A 19,858-nucleotide genomic window follows, 5' to 3' on the forward strand; every position below is an offset into this window, starting at 1 on the left:
CCTTCAATCCATTACGACCCATCTTCTGTTGCAATATGTTTGCCTTTTAAATGTATATATTATTTCAGAGATGATTTCAGAGATGAAGGGAGAGAGAGATAGAAACATTAATGATGGGAGAGAAACATTGATCAGCTGCCTCCTGCACACCCCACACTGGGGATCGAGCCCACAACCCAGGCATGTGTCCTGACTGGGAATAGAACCGTGACCTCCTGGTTCATAGGTCGATGCTCCACTACTGAGCCACACTGGCCAGGTGCAATATGTTTGCTTTAAGCATAAAAGAATCCAGCCTTACACAGATGTGGAGTTGAAAAAGGAAGGGCCGCTCAGACCCCTGAAAGGGTGGGGGGATCACATGTGGAGAATCGCTGCTTAGTTCGGATTCTGGAAGTTGCACTGCACTGTGGCGCCACAAAGCCGCAATAACTAACCTCTTCCTAAACCATTTGATTTAGCCTGACATTGCAGAACTCTGTTGTAGAACTTTTGGGGAGCCTGCCTACGCACTCACCCCTTCTGTAAGAATTGAACCCTCTCCCACCCGTCTGGGGAAAGGAGTGGAGGACTCTGGCTGAAGTCCTCCTAAGACAAGACCTGCCTCCACCCTGGGCATAAATTTCCGCACCAACAGCAGCTGGTCGGCAGGTTCCCTGCTCTGGGACTTTGGCATGGGGGGACGTGGACTATGGGAGTTTGAACTCAGAAACAGAGGCTGCCATGGTGGGGCCCCTGGCTCTTCAGGGCTTCTAGATCCTGCTTGGAATCTCTCAAATGAGGAGGCTTCTGTTTCCACACATTGCTGATTGAGTATCTCATTCATTTGTTCTTCTAGCAAACATCCAAAGGCCAACAGCAACCCTGGAGCTCAGGAGCAGGAAGAGTTAAAAGTTCAATGTCCAGTTGTGAATGATGTGTGTGTGCGCACCTGTGGGTGTGTAAAAGAAAGGGAGACGTTTATGTGTTATGAGTGAAACTTTAAAAACCTCTGAGGCAGGGGTCTGGCTTCCTGGAGTGGTGAGTCCTGCTAGGGTCCATTTGCTTCTTGAGAAAGAACTCACCACCAGGAGCAGGGAGCATAGTCTCGGATTCGAGGGAAGCGTGGACTCAGTGCAGCATGGCGTCCGTCCGTGGCTCCATCTCCCCTGCCTAGATTCACGTTGCAGTCTTAAGTATGGGGAGAGGGCCAGGAGGGTGCATGACAGCAACACCGCACAAAGCCAGAGCGCTTTTCCTTAGCTATCCTGTATGCCGAGGGGTTCAAGGCAGTCTTCATCATGATGAAATGTGCTACTTTGGTGCGTGGATCATTATGAGCCAAAGGCAATCAGGACCTGGCAGAACAGCAAAGGAAACCAACCAAAAAAAAAAAAGGACAATCCCCTGAATGGGAGAAGATATTCGTCAATGATACATCTGATAAGGGGTTAATATTCAAAATGTATAAAGAACTCAGACAACTCAACACCAGAAAAACAAACAACTCAATTGGAAAGTGGGCAGAAGGTCTGAATAGACACTATAGACACTTCTCCAAGGAAGACATACAGGTGGCCAATAGACATATGAAAAGTTGCTCAACATCACTGATCATCCGAGAGATGCAAATCGAAACCACAATGAGATATCACTTCACACCTGTCAGAATGGCGATCATCAGCAAATCAGTAAACAACAGATTCATGTTGCAGTCTTAAGTATGGGGATGTGGCGTAAAGGGAACCCTCGTGCACTGTTGGTGGGAATGCAGACTGGTGCAACCACTACGGAAAACAGTGTGGATGTTCTTAAAAAAAATTAAAAGTGGGCTTGCCTTATGACTCAGAGATTCTACTTCTGGGAATATATCTGAAAAAAACCCGAAACACTAATTTGAAAGAACATATGCACCCCTATGTTCACTGTAGCATTATTTATAATAGCTAAGGTTTAGAAGCAGCCCAAGTGCCCATCAGTAGATTAGTGGATAAAAAAGCTGTGGTACATTCATACAGTGGAATACTACTCAGCTGTAAAAAAAGGAGGAAATCGTACCCTTTGTGACAGCATGGATGGATCTGGAGAATATGATGCTAAGTGAAATAAGCCAGTTGGTGAAACACAAATACCATATGATTTCACTTATTTGTTGAATCTAATGAACAAAAGAAACAAACAAACTGCACTCTGATACAGAGAACAGACTGGCAGCTGGGTTGGGGGACTGGGTGACAAAGGTGAAGGGATTAAGCAGCACAAATTGGTGGCTGCAGAATAGTCACCGAGATGTAGATTACAGCATAGGGAATACAGTCGATAATATCGAGATAAACAGGAATGGGTGAGATGGGTCCTTGAAGTAGTGGGGGGACCACTCTGGAAAGGGACATGGTTTTCTAACCACTGTGTTGTACATCTGAAACTGATTCAGAATAATACTGAGTGTAAACTGTAATTGAAAATTCAAAAGTAATAAATACATACCCAGCAGATTCAAGAAAAACTTTTACCCGCCCCCCCCCCCCCCTTAACTGCTTAAGAGAATTTAGGGAGCGGTCTGACCCAGAAAGAGCCCTATCGCCAGAGATAATTTTTATTGGAATGACCCAGATGTGTGGCAGGACACATGTCTAATTACCAACACCTGCTCTTCTAATCGCCCTATGAATTACCTTCTCCTCTCCGGACCCTCAGGCCCTCTCCCGCTTCTTAGCTCAGGATGTAATTATACTTGTTTTCTCCTGCTAATTCAATCATTCGACCAGACAAAGACCCTAGAAGGCTGGCAGGAGCATTCTTCCTCCCCTATGGCAGTAACGGTAGCTGCATATCCCAGACAACATTCTAGGTGCTGGTCCTGCGTTTGTGCCTTGAGTCTTCCCTGCTGACCCTTTGAGGTAGGTGCCAACATTGCGGCTCTTTCACAGGTGAGAACAGAGCAGTGACGTCTCCACGGCTGTCCAGGGCGCAAGTCCCAGATGCAGAAAGCGCACGGTGCTGGCCCTGTGGCTCCAGGCGCCGCCACCACCCACCTCTGCGGGCTGTCTGCTCCCCTGTGAGCCCTCCCATCGCTTCCAGCGGGAGGAACATTGTATTCCTAGAAGCTGGCACAAGGATTTCTCTTAGGGAGGAAATTCTCTCATTTCAAAAACGATGGACAGAGAGAGGGACCCAGGGGAGTGAACCTTGAGGGGACAGGGGCCGGGCAGCCCCACAGCTCACATCCTGTGCCTTAGACACCAACCAACAGGACCCATGGCCTCCAGGAGAGGAGTGGGAGGAGAAGGAAGGGGAGATGCGGGCGGGGGGGGGGGGGGGCGGAAGAGGGGGGACGTGGCCGGGGGAAATCCCACAGCGGCACGAGGGCTTCTTTTACTGAATGTAAATTTTACTGAAGAGCAACATCCACATAGAAAAGTGACACCTCGGTGTACAGCCTGGTGGGTTTTCACAAGGCAACCGGCACTTACACCGGACAACAGGGCATTCGGAGCAGGCCCTGGCTCCTCTGCTCTGCTGCACCAAGTTGTAAGTGATGCAGGTGTTGACACCCAGGCTCTGACACCACGTCTCCCCGGGGTCCTGGGGAAAGACAACTGTTTCTTAACCGCTGGCTGTGTGGCTCACAGTTGCCAGGTTGAAGACTCCTTCATTCCCCAGAATTACAAGCCCTTCCCTTGCTCCACCGTGGCAGAGGGCTTGCAATGCCCACACCTACACTGCCCTGGACATACATGGACATGTGAGCTGTGAGTTGATCAAGACAGGGACGGCAACCTATTTGAATAGACATATGATGATGTCACCGAAACACTGCCTGGAACACGGAGCTGTGAACTGGTTTGTGTCTCCTTCAAAATCCCTACGTTGAAGTCCTAACCCCCTGTGCGAATTGGGCACTGGGCCTTTAACGAGGGAATTAAGGTCAAAGGAGGTCATACTTCAATAGGACTTTCGTCCTTAAAAGCCTGGGAGAGACACCCGTGTGGCGCACACATAGTCAAGGCCAGGTGAGGACTCGGTGGGAGGAAGGGCAAGCCAAGGGCCAGGCCACTGAGAAACCAACCCTGCCCACGCTCTGATCTTGCGCTTCCGGTCTCCAGAACAGTGAGAAAATCCACTTCTGTTGCCTCAGCCACCCGGTCTGTGGGATTCTGTCGGGGCAGCCGGAGCTGAACTAAGACACGTGGTTAGGACCCGGCCTCAGTGGGATGACTGGCCAGCGGTGATGTGGTGATAGATCTGTGCAACCAGCTCTCCAGGGACAACGGCCTGATTTACAGGTTTGCCAGTTACCATGTTGTAAATACTCTGACTGTGGCTGGTTTCAGGCCAGCAGTGTGGCATCACTGAGTGTAGGGTTAGGGCTAGTGTGCACCTTGGACTCTCATACCACGGTCTGTCAGCCAACCCCAGGAGCAGGCATCCAGGTTGAAGACTCCTTCATTCCCCTGCCTGTCCCTGTCCCACGGGGATGCCAGGGCGGCCACATGGTGCTGTGGCTGCAGATCCTGCTGGAGGACATCCTTTGAATTAGGGACTATCCCGAGGTGGCTGGAGCACAGATTGGGCCTCTCCCCCCAACCTCACGCTCAGTGGCATCACGTGGGTGGCTTGAAATTGGACCATGGAAGGAATATTCACTTGAGGGAAATCATCAAACGTTACAAATCAGGGCTTTTTCTCCCCCCCCCCCCCCAGCATCTTTTACAGCACACAACTGGAAATATCCCTTTAAAAAAAAGAAAGAGAGAAAAGCCCTCAGCAGAGCCAGCAGCTTGTGCAACCCTAGTCTTCTCGGTCCCACCCTCCCCTCATTCCCGAAGCTCCTGGCGTGAGATGGGAGCAGAACAAATGTGGGCCACACAGCCTCCTTCGAAGGGACGCCTTTCTTCTCGGTCTCGTCGATGTGGTCCCTGGTTAGGACATCTGGTGGCTGCGGGGCTGCAGGCTCTCCCAGCGCCCACCACGCGATGGCTCCTTTCTGTTCTTCACATCGACTTCTCTGTGGGTTCATTTCTAATCACCTCCTGATCCCGCAAGCAGTGCTGTCTGTTACCCGGGAGGGGCAGCGGGGTGGGGCGGGGGAGTGGGGGCGCTGCTATGAATACAGATGGCAGGGCTCAGCCTCCAAGGCACTCCACCAGTGACTCTGGGCTGGGGCCCAGGACTCTGTATGTTTAATCCGCCAGCCAGCTCCAGACGCTGGGCTGGGCTGGGCTGAGCTGACTTTTGGAAACCACTACAAACACATCTGTGGACGTGCCGGCTTCCCTTCGGCAGCGTCGGGGAGTCTGAACCCAGCCGGGGAGCGGCCGCAGGCTTCCCGGGTTGGCAGGCAGCACCTCTGAGAGCTTCTGCTCTGTCATCCTTCAGCCCACAGGACGCGGGAGTCCCGGGGACATTCTCGATGACCCAGGGACACAGCCGGACTCTGAGGCACGGGAGGGGGTGAGCCGATGAGCTGCCTCGCGGAGAGCTTAATTGCACATCATTTTCTAATTTGTCATTTCCCAATGAAGCACCAGGCTGCCAGGGGAGCTCAGCTGCGTCCAATCAAAGGGCAGGCTCACCAGTGCAGAGTGACTCAGGGTTACACCCTAACCCTCGCCCTCCCCCCCCACTCCCCCTCCCCCAGACAATGAGTGGGTGTCCCCCTATCACTGGCTCCCAAACTTGGGATGCAAATGACCCCCCCCCCCCCCCCCCCCCGCAGCTGTGAAAAGGCCCCGTTGTCGGCCCCTGCCGGCCGGGTTTCTGCTCCCGCGGACCCCGGGTGGGCCTGGGCGTCCCTTTGTTAACAGCTTGCTCCCAGGGGATTTAGTTGACTGAGCTCGTTTGACTGAAGCCAAAGAGGTTTTCCTGCAAAGTCTGGTCTTGAGGGTATTAGCATCCCTTCAGGCAGTGGTTCTCAACCTCGGCTGCACATGAGAATCACCTGGGAATCTTTTTTTAAAATCCTGATTTCTGGGCCTCATCCTCCGGAAATTCTGTTTCTTTGTTACTCATGTTGTGGCCCCGCCCCATCACAAAGAAACAGAATTTCCGGAGGATGAGGCCCAGAAATCAGGATTTTAACAAGATTCCCAGGTGATTCTAATGTGCAGCCAAGGTTGAGAACCACTGCCTGAAGGAATGCCTCTGGGGTAATCATGAATCAGCCTTTTCCTTAGCTCTTTAAAAAAATAAAATAAACACAGTGCCGAGTTTGGAAAACAAACCATGCACTTCAGCAGAGGCAAGTGTGCGATGCCAGGGCCCGGGGCCGGCCACGCTTCCACTCAGAAGCTGGTGAGTGACAAGGGGACATCCCCAAGCAGGCGGGCTGTTCCCTCAATGGGTAGGGGGGTGCGGGTGGGTGCAGAAAACCCCTGCAGGAACCGCTGGATGGAATGTTCCCCCACCAGGGTGAGTTCAAGGGCTTTCTTTTTGTGAGGGTGATCACCAAACTCAATGTCTTCATTCCTGGAATTATGTGTGTGTTTCTTCTGAGAAGAGAGCGAACGGGAACACAGGCTCCCCTCCCCGGGGGAAGGCTGCTTCGCTTGCAGGCAAGGGGCTGCCCGGAGGAGCCCATTTTAATTTCCCTATGAAACCGGCTTGCAAAATAAAGGCATAGACTGACAAGTATTCCCAGCCAGCTGTGATTTAATGAGCACCATTCAAAGCCTGGAACCCAAATCCATATTACTATGTCTGTGGAAAAAGAAAAAAAAAAACAACAGAGGCAGCGGCAAACGGCGATTCCTAGTGTTTGAAATGATTAAAATGGCTAACGCCGGTGAGCATCAGCTGAGGCAGCCCAGCTGTGGGCCCTGCCGGTCCCCAGTGCCCTCCTCAGAGCAAAGGCAGGAAGGAACTGTTTTCACACAGTTCAACCCCCCACCCCCCTACCCCCCATCCCCGCCCCCAGTCCTGGGGGCAGGTCAGCCCGTCTAGCCCGCAGCCATCCTCACCGCCCAGCCAGGCACACCGCCCGCCCGCCAAGGCTGCTGCTATTTTGAATTGTTTGCTGCAAAACCATCCAAGTCGTCATGAACATAAGAGTCGTTGTGATTCTGATTTCCCCCGTCATGAGCACGTGGAAATAATAAAAATGTCTTGTTCCAACCTTTTGAGATCCTAAAAATAAAAAGTGCTGGGTAAGCCCGCACTGTTAACAAGTACAAGGCACAGAGAGGGTGGGGGTGGACGGGGAGACAAAGGAAAGGCAGCCCCAAGAGAAACCTCGGTCTGCGTATTTTGACATTCAATTCGAAATAGCCACCTGGTCAGGCTCCGGGAAAGGCCCCTGGCAGATGAGCCATTCCTGTAGTGCCGCGTGGGTGGGGGGAAGGCCCTCTGGTTCTGGAGAGCGAGGCTTCAACAACCTCACGGTGAAGGTCTTTGGATCCCTGTGGGTTTGAACATTGCTAGTGTTTGTTGTTATTGGTAGTGGTGTGTGTGTGTGTGTAACTGGTGGGCCATCATAATTCAGAGCAGGGCTTTCAAATCAAACAAAAATCCTGGGCCTCCATTTTTTTTTATCTGGAACTGCAACCAGAATACCAATCTCATTGGGCATCCTATATAATAAAAGCTAATATGCAAATTGTCCCCTCAACCAGGAGTTCTACCGGAAGTTCGACCAGGGGGAGGGGTGGACCCACCAACCACCAGCGGCCCTGCCTCTGATCAGCCCCCCTCACCCCGATCGATCGGGGTGGGGCCGGCCTGCCAACTGCCCGCAGCCCCTCCCCCATGCAGCCCCGATTCGGGGTGGGCTGGCCCCACCCATGCACGAATTCGTGTACCAGGCCTCTAGTTTTCGATAATTAAACAAGAAAATATATGTGCATGCCCAGACTTAGGGCCTGGCACAGGGTGAAGATTTCTGATACTATCTCTGACGTGTCTCAGTGGCATGGAGTTGCAGGTGATTCCTCATTTGAAAACATCTTCCGGCACATGTTGGCTACTCAGAAATCAGCCTTGCAATTCAGTGCCTGGTTATAAAACTCTGACAGTGTGACAACCTTGTGAAAAAGGGCAAAATATTTCACTTCTGCTTTCATATGATGCTCATGGTTAAGTCTGGATAACGGATGCAACCCAGTGGGTCATATCTGAAACTAGGAGAGGGGATTAGCTATCACCCTCATCACTGACTAGATTCTAAACTCACCAAGAGTCCACGGATATCGTGGGAATGGAAGTGACATAGTTACCAGCATGAACAGCAAACCCACTTTCCTGAGCAGACCACAACTAGAATCCCAAATTGATCAAATCCTAGCCTAATGACCTGACCTAGCCTCAGTTTTCTCATCTGTAAAATGGACACAATAGCATCTGCATCCCAAGGGGATGGTGTGGATTTAACAGGTGGTGTCTGCAATGTGCTTAATACAGAACCATGCACATAACGGCACGCAACACATGCTGGTTCCCTTCTCCAACCCGGTGCAGGGACTCACACCCTTCTATAGCCCTGAGGCCTGGGGAGCTTAGCAGTCTTTTAAGCCCTAGCAGATTGGACATTCTTCATTGCCATCTGTTATGGGTTGAATTTGTCCCCCTGAGAAGTCCCAACCCCAGTATTTCGGAATATGATCTTATACAGAAATAGGGCTTTTACAGAGGGAATCAAGTTAAAATGAGGTCACTAGGGCGGGCTCTAATCCAATCTTGCTGGTATTCTTATAAAAAGGGGAAATTAGAACACACAAGACGACGGGAAGACACACGGGAATGCCACGTCAGGACAGGAGTGGAGTGCTGCCTCTACAAGCCGAGGAATGACGGAGATTGCTGGCGCACCCCCAGAAGCTAGGAGGAGGCAAGGACCGATTCCCCAGCAGGTTTCAGAGGGAGCATGGCCCTGCCGAGAGCTTGGTTTCAGACTTCTGGCTTCTAGAACTGTGAGCAAATAAATTTCCACTGTTATGAGCCATCTAGTTTATGCTAATTCGTTAGGGCAGACCTAGGAAACGATTACACCATCCATCTTACAGAGGAGCCTTGGTTATGCGTAGAATAGAAATGAAGGTTTTGGAATCAGGTCAAAGGAGGGGTGTGGAAACCCAGCAGAGGGTTCCTCTGGGGTGAACTGAGCAACCAAACCAAAAGGAGGAGGTCATTCGGCTTTGAGACAAACGAGCACACACTCCTTTACACGAGAACCATTGTTTTTCTAACTACCGAGGACCCTTCAAAACATGAGTTTGAATTGCATGGGTCCACTTATATGCAGATTTTCTTCAGTAAATACTAGAAATGTATTTTCTCTTCCTTATGATTTTTAAATAACATTTCCCCCCTAGCTTATTTTATTGTAGGAGTACAGTATGTAATACATATAACATACTAGATATGTGTTAATCGATGCTTTATGTTATCAGTAAGGCTTCTGGTCAACAGTAGGCTATTAGTGGTTATGTTTTGGGGGCGTCAAAAGTTATGCTAGTTTTTGACCAGGAATCAAACCCCTGACCCTTCGGTGTGCGGGCTGATGCTCCAACCACTAAGCCACACCAACCAGGACTGAGCTTCCATTTTTGACAAAAATTCATGGAACTGGCAAGAGTTAAGTTCACAACAACAACTGACTCTACTGGTTCAGTAACACATGATAGATTCAAGGATTTCCTCCGCGTAACAGCTGATGAGCAGTATCATGAATAACCATAGGTTTTCAATACCCTGAATCCTCGCAAGCTTTGTAAATTTCCCCAACTAATTATTTTTCTGCTCCACACATATTATTTTTCCCCCATCATCATTTGTAACACATCTTAGCAGATTCCACTTCAGGTTGTACTGAATTCATTTTCTCAACTTTTTGGAAAATATTCTCACTTTTAGTTGTTCTGTGCAGACTATTAATAGAGGCTAATTCTTTAGCCACTTCAGACTTGGCATCGACTTCTCAGATTAACAATTGAGTATTATCTGTAACATCTCTCAACTCATTAAGGGCCAAAGAAAACCACTCAAAATCATTTGTTTGTTTTTTTAATTGACTACTAATGTTGCTCCCAAAGTCCTCAAATCTTCAAGTAATTTAAGAAAATCTAATAGTCTTAAACATGTTCATTGTCTCTGGACATATTTCCTTGGCTGCTATAATCAAATATCATCTCATTAACTCACCATTAATAAATGGCAATTCCTGCTTGGCTAATGATGGGCCACTCAAAAATGAGCCACTTTGGTTGCAGCCTCCTTTTTGTTTTTTATTTTGGTGAAGAAATTCTGTTGTCGTGAGATATGCCATTTTAAATTCTGTGATTTTTCTGATTGTTGCTTTTCTGTGAGTTTGGGAATATAGTGATGTGTGCTTAGTCTAGTGATGTCGATGTATACTGTATTCTTTTAGTGTAGCTATAGAATCACTACATGCTTTGCCATCAGGTTCAATATCAAAATAATCCACACTTCACTGTGTCTAAAAATGAGACATTCCGAGTCCATTTTCCCCTTTTTGTTTTGACATGACAGGTATGCACATATTATAAACATATAAAGTAAAAAAAAAACCTATGAATGCCACCACATAGTGATAGTGTTGACTCTCAAAATACTGTCCAGTTGTAACGACCACGGCACCTGCAACTTGTGGTGCACCGTTGCAATGCAATTCTGGTGCTACCTGGAGTTAGGTCAGATTTCACAGGTTAAGGGCACAATTCCCCACAAAACGTCTTTCACATCAGACACCAGTCTCAATCTCTGGGGTTCCCAAGATATCTACCTTTAACCGATTGGCTACAAATTTGGGGGTTCCCATTACTCCCTGAGGTTCAATAATTCACTAGAATGACTCACAAAACTCAGGAAAGTGCTATACTTACGGTTACAGTCTTATAATAAAAAATACAAATCAGGATTAGCCCAATGAAGAGGAGCAAGAGAGAAATCGGGAGGGTGGCAAACATGAAGCTTTCCCCGTCCTCCGCTGTGCCACTCTCGCAGCACATTGATGCGTTTCAACAACCAGGGAAGCTCACCCACGGTCTGTGTTTAGAGTTTTTATTGGAGTTTCATTATGCAGACATGATTCATTGACTCAATGAGCAAGAGGATGAAGTCAATCTCCAGCTCTCCTCCCTCCTCTCCCTGCCCCAGAGATCATGCTGATATCCACCCCAAATGGTTCTAATCACGTGATTGGTCTTCCTGGTGTGGCCTGTCCCCATTCTGCCTCATCTCATCAGCATAAACTGTCCGGCATAAGTTCACGGTAAGTCACCTTATTAGCATAAACCATCAGTAACCACCAAGCATAACAGAGATACTCCTGTCACTTGGGAAACTCTGAACTTAGAAGATACCTCCCAGGAACTAGGAACAAAGACCAACCCAGTTCTTTATATACAACAGCCACTGGGCAGCACTGTAGATCAAAGAGGGTGCCACATACCATCTGTTACAACTACTCATCTGTGCCATTGTAGCATGCATGGGAGCAGCCATCGCTCAGACATAAACAGATGAGTGTGTGCCAATAAAACTTTATTTATGGACACTGAAACTTGAATTTCATATAAGTTTCACATGTCATAAATCTTCTTCTTTTGTGTTTTCCAACCATTTTTTTCCCCCCATCTTTAGTTCACAAGCTACAAAAACAGGAAGCAGGCCAGATTTGGCCCACGGGCTCTAATTTGGTGACTCCTCTCTCATCCAGATCGAGGGCTGGCAAACTACAGCCTGTGAGGCGAATCCTGCACACGGACTGTTTTAATAAAGTTTTACTGACACAGCCATGCTCGTTCATTAATGTACTGCCTATGAGTGCCTTGGGGCTGCAACAACAAAGCTGAGTAGTTGCAACAGAGACTGCATGGTTTGCAGAGCCTAAAATCTTTACAAGGTGGCCCTTTTGAGAAAAATTTGCTGACCCTTTGCTAGATCAGTGAAGGGGAGGAGTCCAGGTATATTGGCTTTATTAGTTCATCTAACCCTGTGAACACAGCTAGGTAGGAGATATTATCGTTACTTTACAAATGGGAACCCAAAGCTTAGAGAGATGAAGGAAATTGTCCAAGGTCCCTCAGCTTATAAATAAATGTTGAAATTGGGGTCAAACGCAGACTTCTGGTGGCTGTTGGCATTCCTTGGGATGTGGCCGTATGACTCCAATCTGCTTTGTGTCACATTACTTTGTCTTCTTGCCTCTCTCTTAGAAGGACACGCTGTGATTGCACACAGGATCCCCTTTGCAAGATCCTTAATTTAGTCACATCTGCGAAGACCTTTCTTCAATATAAGGTACACAATACTTAGAGGTTCCAGGGATTACGGACCTGATATTGTTGAGAGTCATTATTCAACCTCCTACAAGGGGTACTGCCCAGTCTCTGTGTGGGTATGATAGAGAAATGGGTGCTTTTTCACACTGCTATTGATGTGGGAATGTGAACACACTTCTTTATGGTACGAAAACCTCAGTTTGCTTCTCCAGATCCACTGTCTACTCTTCGCCATCCTTCTGTGCCCCTGGAGGCTGACGTGTGTGGCCTGGCCTCTGGTTTCTGGCAGGGCCCTGCTGATGAGAGTCATGGGCGGACACCGTTAACCCGGATTCCTCTGCTGACTCTCCAGGCAGGTGACCCTCCCCATACACCATCTCCAGGTCCTGGTGACAGCTCCTCCCTCTCCCCTCCAGTCTAGGGGTGGTAGTATCCCTAGCACTGTACTGTCGCTCGCTGGTTTTATGCCTTTGTACATCGTCCTTTTATTAGATGTCCCTTAATTACCCAATTTTAGCTCTGGCTTGTTTGGCTCAGTGGATAGTGCATTCGCCTGCGGACTGAAGGATCCCAGGTTCAATTCCAGTCAAGGGCACATGCCCAGATTGTGGGCTCGGTCCCCAGTGGGGGGCGTGCAGGAGGCAGCTGATCAATGATTCTCTTTCATCATTGATGTTTCTCTCTCTCTCTCTCCTTCTCCCTTCCTTTCTGAAATCAATAAAAATATACTAACAAAAATAAAATAAATTAAAAATTACCCAGTTTTAGTGTGCCACCTGTTTCCAGTCAGGCCCTGTGTGTCAAATCAGAGATCTATTTGTAAGGAAGTTAATTGGCAACATTATTTATGACAAAAACTCAAAACAGCCTAAATAACCAAAATAAAAGACTGGTTAAGCAAATTATGATGCCTTCATATAGAATATAAAATTATATTAATAATAATATTGTAAAAGAATATTACTGAAATGGTAAAATAGTCAGTGTATTTCTAAGTAAAAACCCCATAAAATTATATGTAAATAATTTCCCATTTTTGCAAAATAAAACTTAATAGGAAAGATTAAAACCATATGTAATGCTATATTTTAATAGAACTATATCAATATGTGCTTATATATTTTATATATAAAATGTGTGTATTTTGTTGTGTATATATGTCATATAATATATATCATATATGCTATGTAATACAATCACACATTTATATAATATACACTGTATTTACATAGATTTATATATAATGCCACTTTTCTAGAGAATGATTTACATATCTACTTGTATGTTTATATCAAACATGTTTTACATAATATATAAAACATGCATGTTATAGAGAGCATGTTGTGTATATGCATGTGTATCTCTTTTCCAGGTTATTCAGCCCTTTAGGCTTAAAATGAAATTGGTTGTATCCCCTATTCCAAGTTTGTGGAAAGTACAATATCCTGCCCCAGACGTATCCAGATTCCCAGGAGCTCACTGCTGCCTCCAGTCTCATTCTCAGCCCACGGAGGCTCCGTTTTCTACGTCACTGCCCCAGCTCAGACGTGGGATTTAGCCACTTCCCTGACTTTCTCCAAAACCAGCTGCACGAGGCAAATGTGTGTGTGGCAGACTTTTCCTTAGTGTTCGGAGCACCACCTTTCCTGCAGTGAGCATCTCCCACGATCCTAGGCTCTGACCACGCTGGGGGCAGGCTTGGCCCTGGCCGTGGGTGGGCGTGGCCATCGTGGGCGTGGGCGTGGCCTTAGCCAAGGACTTGGCCATAGAGCTGGAGCCAGGACAGGGCAGGTCCGCTCTCTAGGTTCTTCCCTCTTCAATCTCCCCCTCCCCACCCCAAGATTACAAACCATGACTCCCTGATGACTCTGACAGACTTCAGCCCGGGACAGCAGAGACCCACACGGAGAAACGGAATCGTGAGTCCCTCCCGCCTCACCAGTCTCTAAGAGAAAGTCCTGCGCTTGCAGGCACAGCCCATCATGTGCTTCCCAAGTAAAGTAGCAAATCCCAGCTCTCTCCCACTTACTGGCTTGTGGTCGGCGGCACGGTTCTTCAGTGCCTCCGTTTCCTTAGATATGAAACAAAGATGCACTGACATTTCATAGGGTTGCTGAGAATTAAATGAGCGAAATGCAGAGCAGTGTCTTTGAACGTGGCGGTAGGCAAAGTTCTTAGAGCTAATAATGTATGGAGTGTGTGGAATAATGTTTGGCAAAAAGTAAATCCTACTGAATGTTACCTATTTTATTTTTTCTCTGCAAATATGAATTTTGCCTCACCCCAGCCCTCCCATGAACATATGCAGGAGCCGTTACAGGCAGCTTGATTTTGAATTACGCATTTCCATCTATAGCTATATCTAAAATACTGGAAAAGAAATTTCAGTATGTTGGAAGTGAGATGATGGTATTTATTTTGTTCCTTTTATTTTCCTTGTGCCTTTTCAAGTTTTGTACATTGAGCATTTATTATTATTTTGCAACTACGGAAAAATGCAAACTTTTTTCAAAAGAAAGGGAAGGAAAGCCTCCTGGTCTGTAATGGTGTGGGTTAGAAATCTTCCCCCCGGGTACGTGGATCAAACCCTCAAGTCCAGGCACGGCTCCTTGTTTTTTGGGGGAAGTGGGTGGACTTGAAAATTAATGATGCCCCGCGTTGGCATCTCAGGAGAAATCTGTGATTATTTACTGCTCTCTAGACTTGCCACTTCAGCACTTTAAAAAGAAACCAAACAAGGAAAGATTAAAATGCAACACGCGATTTGTTCCTACAAACCAAACTGTTCTGAAAACTTCCCCTTTGACTCCTAGATTGTAAGAGGCTAAACCTGCTTCCTGCCCCTAATTGCTCTATTAATTTAATCTGTTCAACGTCTCCCCAGCGTGTAAGTCATGAGTCTCCGGGGCTGGTTCTGGCTGGGCCGGTCTCTTCCACAGAGTTGCATGGAGCTGCTTTTCACGTTCCCCTGAGTTCTATGTTGCTAGCTTTTTTCTTCCAAGACAGGTTTCCTGACCCAGGAAAAAGAGCTCTGGTGTGTGTGCGAAGTCGCACACTGAGTGAAAGGACCTGGACTTGTTTTCGTTTTCTCCAGGGGAGACACGGGCTACACGTTTGTCCTCATTTTCCTGTTTCGGTCCCTGATCATTTCGCTTACGGAAACTCAGTAGCTTTACGTTCATCCAGCGTAAATCGGCTCTTTGCATAAAACGGAACCCAAGCAAGTTAGTTCACTTTCATTTCCTTATCTATAAAGTGGGGGTAAAAGCATATATATTGGTCCTCGTGGTAACAAATGATCACACACTTGGGTTAGAAGGAAAGGGATGTATTCTCTCCATAAGTCTAGAGGCCAGAAGTACAGGCCTGAGGTGGCAGGAGGCCGACTTCCTCCAAAGGCTCCAGGGAGAACCCTCCCGCTCTGGCCTTCCTGGCTTTGTGGCGACATCACTGCATTCATTCTCTGCTTCCATCACCACATGGCCTTCTTTGCTGTGTCTTTCCTCCATTCCCTTCTAAAGACATGCTTCAATGTAGGGCCTACTCTAAATCCAGGATGATCTTATCCCAAGATCCCTAATTACATCTGAAAGACACTATTTCCAGATAAGGCCACACTCAAAGGTTCCTGGAGTAATGATTGGGTCATGTCATATGTTCGATGTCATGAGCTGAAGTGCAAGACCCCGCTTTTACTAAACCACTGATAAACTCATATACACATACACACACACCCTTGAGTGAGAGGCTTCTAAAAAATACATAACTTTTTTCCCTTTATTTCAGAGAGGAAGGGAGAGGGAGAGAGAGAGGAACATCAATGATGGGAGAGAATCATTAATTGGCTGCCTCCTGCACAACCGCCACCAGGGATTGAACTTGCAATCCAGGCATGTGCTCTGACCGGGAGTCGAATCATGACCTCCTGGTTCATAGGTCGACGCTCAACCACTGAGCCATGCCAGCCAAGCTGAAGGATATTTTTTCCATTGCTTTTTAGAGAGAGTGGAAGGGAGGGTTGAAGGAGGAAGGAGAGAGAGAGAGACATTGATGTGAGAAAGACACACAGATTGGTTGCCTCCTGCATGGGCACTGCCAAGGCCCTGGGATTGAACCTGCAATGGAGGTACATGCCCTTGACCAGGAATCGAACCCCTGACCCTTTAGTGTGCAGGCTGATGCTCTAACCACTGAGCACACTGGCCAGGGCTTAGCTTCCATTTTTGACACAAAAACCACCCCCACAACCTACATGCACAGAAATTCTTCCCATATACCAGGCCTCCCTTGCATATTCAAGTTTAATTTTAAAACACCAAAATTTTAAAATGATTATTCATAAGGAAAGGCTCTTTTGAAACTATTAAATTTGAAGACAATCACCCGCCCCCCTCCCCCCATCCCTAGTTTTTGTCTGGATATTGAGTAGGGGAATGTGGTGATGGTTTAGTTTTCTAGTTACTCCGACTCCCAGTTTCCCCATCTATAACATGAGGATATAACAGTACTTGCTTTGGAGAAGTGAGGTGAGGATGAGTACGTTAGTGTGTAAAGTCCTTCACACAGGACTTGGCACATGATCCACAGGAAAATGTTACCTGTTCTTGTTCCCTCTGCGAGCTCTCCCAGCCACAGCGAATCACTCACGGCTTCTGATTGCTCCCTCCAGGCAAAGAGGAATGCAAAGATTCGCAAGACAAGCCCCCAAATGGGTTTTCAACCTGGAGGGAGAGAGACGGGGGCATAGAGGAGGGATGATCCAAAGAAGCTAGGAAGGGGGCAGGGGAGGGACAAGCCAAGAGGTAAATGAACCAGCTTCAGGGTCACGAATTCAGAATCAGCAGCGTGGTCACGTTGCCAGGGCTGTCATCCGCTGCCCATTTTATCGCTGTGCTGGTGTGGGGCCTGCCACTGCTGCAGTGCCTTGATGATTTCAACATGTGTGTGCCAGACGGCCCAGCAGGGAAGCAGAACCACTGTAAGTTATGGGATGAGGAATTCGCTATAGTTGTGCCGCGCTGGCACGGCCCCGGGTGAACCCGAGTGGGGGTGATGAAAGGCTTAGAAAAGACAGGCAAGAGGACGAAAGCTGGGTCTCGGTGGGACGCTGCCCTCTCTGATGGAGAGAGACAGCGACCACGCCCACCAGCCGTGTCTTTATTTTAGAGCAGATGCCACCAGGCAAAGTAAGGGTGTGATCAAGTCGTTTACAACATTCTCCTTGGTTTCAATCCCACGCCACCACATGCACCTGAACTCTACCACTTAGGCACATGGGGCCACGTGTTCGGACCACAGGCTCAAGCTCACAACTACAGCTGTTGGCTATCATTGTGCTGGGAGGGCTCTGCCCTCCAAGCTGGGACGTGCACGTGGCCATGAGAGGACTGTGCCCTCTCAGTAGTCCAATGCTTGAACCTGTCCAAACACCCTGGCCGCGCCCAACATATAGGAAATGGACCTTACGTACTTCTGGGAAGAGCTGGGGAGGTCAAGGTCTGGAAAGGGGAGTTGAAGGATCCGAGTCAAGTCACCATCAGTCCTGACTTGCAGGGAAATCTGGACGACCAGGCACCACCAGCGGCTGGAGCGGGATCGGAGGGGGCTGGGGTAGAAGCCGAGGGAGGAAGGTTGGCTCCTCATGACAGCAGCGCCTCTGAGCTGCACAGCACAGCATCTGCTGGCAGCGCCCGGGCTGCTGTGGCTGGCAGAGCAGGCAGACAGGAAGAGTGAGGGCAAACCGGAGCCTGCTGGCACGTCTGAGTCTGTCTCGCCGCCTCTTACCAACAACAACCTTTAGACGGTGGTGTCTGGTTCGTTTCTGCTTCCTGAATCTCACACAGCTTCGCATTTGGCCCACGCAACCCAGACTCATACAGAGAAAGGAATTCTGGGAAAGAGCTCCCAGTAGAGTGATCCAGCACAGCCTTCCCTGTGGATCTCAGCAAACTGGATACATGACTGGCCACTGATATCTACTTCTTGGAACAAAGAATTCAAAACATTAAGAGGGAAGCATTACAGGACCTGGGCAAATGGCAGAACCAAAATTTTAGAACAGAGCTCATCATGAGACTCCCACAAACACAGATACAGAATACAGGTTAGAGGTGATTCTGCAACAATGGGGAAAGGACAGTCTTTTAAAATAAGGGATGCTGGGCCAATTGGATGTCCAAATGGCATAGACATGCATCTTGATCCCCTGTGTCACAACATATGTAAACATCAATGCCAAGATGTAGATCTAAGTGTGAAAGGTAAAACACTAAATCTTCTAGAAGGTAAAATAGGAAACCATCTCCATGATTTTGACGTCAGCAAGAGCAGGAAAGCTGGGAGATGTGCTACAGCGGTTCTCTTGCCCATCATTCCATCCTCATTATTGCTTCTGGCTCTGATCCCATCGCTCTACAGCTCAAAAGCCTGTGATGACTCATCCTCTCCACTGACTGAGGTTAAAATGCCCTCACCTGTCACTCAAGGCCCAACTTGTTCTCCTGGTTTATGTCCTACCTGACTTCTGCAATTTTCTACAGATTCTGCTCTTTCCCACCTCGTGGTTTTGTGCATCCTCTAACCTCCCCACCATCGTGCCCCATTAAAATATGTAACAGCATTCTAGCCCATTCCTAATGTCACTTTCTGTATTCTCCTCTGATCCCCTTAACCAAAGTGACCTCTCATTCCTGCTCCACAAAGAGCTCCTCTTACTTGATATAGACAGGTTGTCTTGGGCTGGAATCCTAGCTTTGCCTGGGCAAGTGAGATCATCCTGAACTCAAAGCCTCAGTTTCATGCCCGGTCAAAAGGAGGTAATGATAGTACCTACTTCACAGGCATGTTGGAAGGACTGGTCGAGATAAGAACCTACGCTGCTAGTGCACGCCCTCTACAGATGGCAGTTATCATATTGTCTGGTTTATCTTTGCACCCCCTCACCCAGGTACTGACTTAATAAATCCTTGTGCAATGAATGGACAAACCAAACCAAGCAGCAGGGTCACAAGGTGACCAGTGTCAGGGCCCTGGGCAGGGTCAGCTTAGGACCCGGGTAGGAGCAGATGAAGAGTTTCCACAGTTCTATCAGGTCAGGAGAAATAAAGGCTAAGAGTCTTAGTAGTTGGGCTGGAACCCCAGGGTGTAGGCCACAGCAAGTTGCCTGTGCCTCATGGATTGAAAACAATTTTGGAATGATGTCCCCCAAAAGCCTTTATTTGAAGCTCTCATCTCTGTACTTGGGGATGTAGCTGTCAGAACACAGGTGAAAGGAGGCAGGAGGCCTCAGGTCAAGTGCATTTCCTTTTTTTAAAAAAAATATTTTTATGTATTTCAGAGAGGAAGGGAGAGGGAGAGGGAAAGGGAGAACAGAAACATCAATGATGAGAGAGAATCATTAGGCTGCCTCCTGCATGCCCCCTCCTGGGGATCGAGCCCACAATCCAGGCAAGGGCCCTGACTGGGAATTGGACTTCCTGGTTCCTAGGTCAATGCTCAACCACTGAGCCACACGCACCAGGCAGGGCAGGTGCATTTTTATCTGAGCCCTGTGGGTGGAAAATATTCACTTCATCTCATGTGCTGCTGGAGGAGTGAAAACTCTGGAGACCCCCTTTGGCAGTTCTTATTAAATATGAACATGC

The 19,858-nt window shown here is 48.0% G+C and overlaps 1 long non-coding RNA gene across 1 annotated transcript; it reads left to right on the plus strand.

The window, feature by feature from the left end:
• Positions 1 to 6,018: 6,018 nt before the first annotated feature.
• On the plus strand, positions 6,019 to 8,910 carry LOC132220000 (uncharacterized). The gene is made up of 2 exons (XR_009449661.1): positions 6,019 to 6,273; positions 8,672 to 8,910. It is a non-coding gene; the product is annotated as an uncharacterized LOC132220000 (long non-coding RNA).
• The last annotated feature ends 10,948 nt before the right edge of the window (positions 8,911 to 19,858 follow it).

This window comes from Myotis daubentonii, chromosome 17, assembly GCF_963259705.1.
Source record: "Myotis daubentonii chromosome 17, mMyoDau2.1, whole genome shotgun sequence".
NCBI lineage: Eukaryota > Metazoa > Chordata > Mammalia > Chiroptera > Vespertilionidae > Myotis > Myotis daubentonii.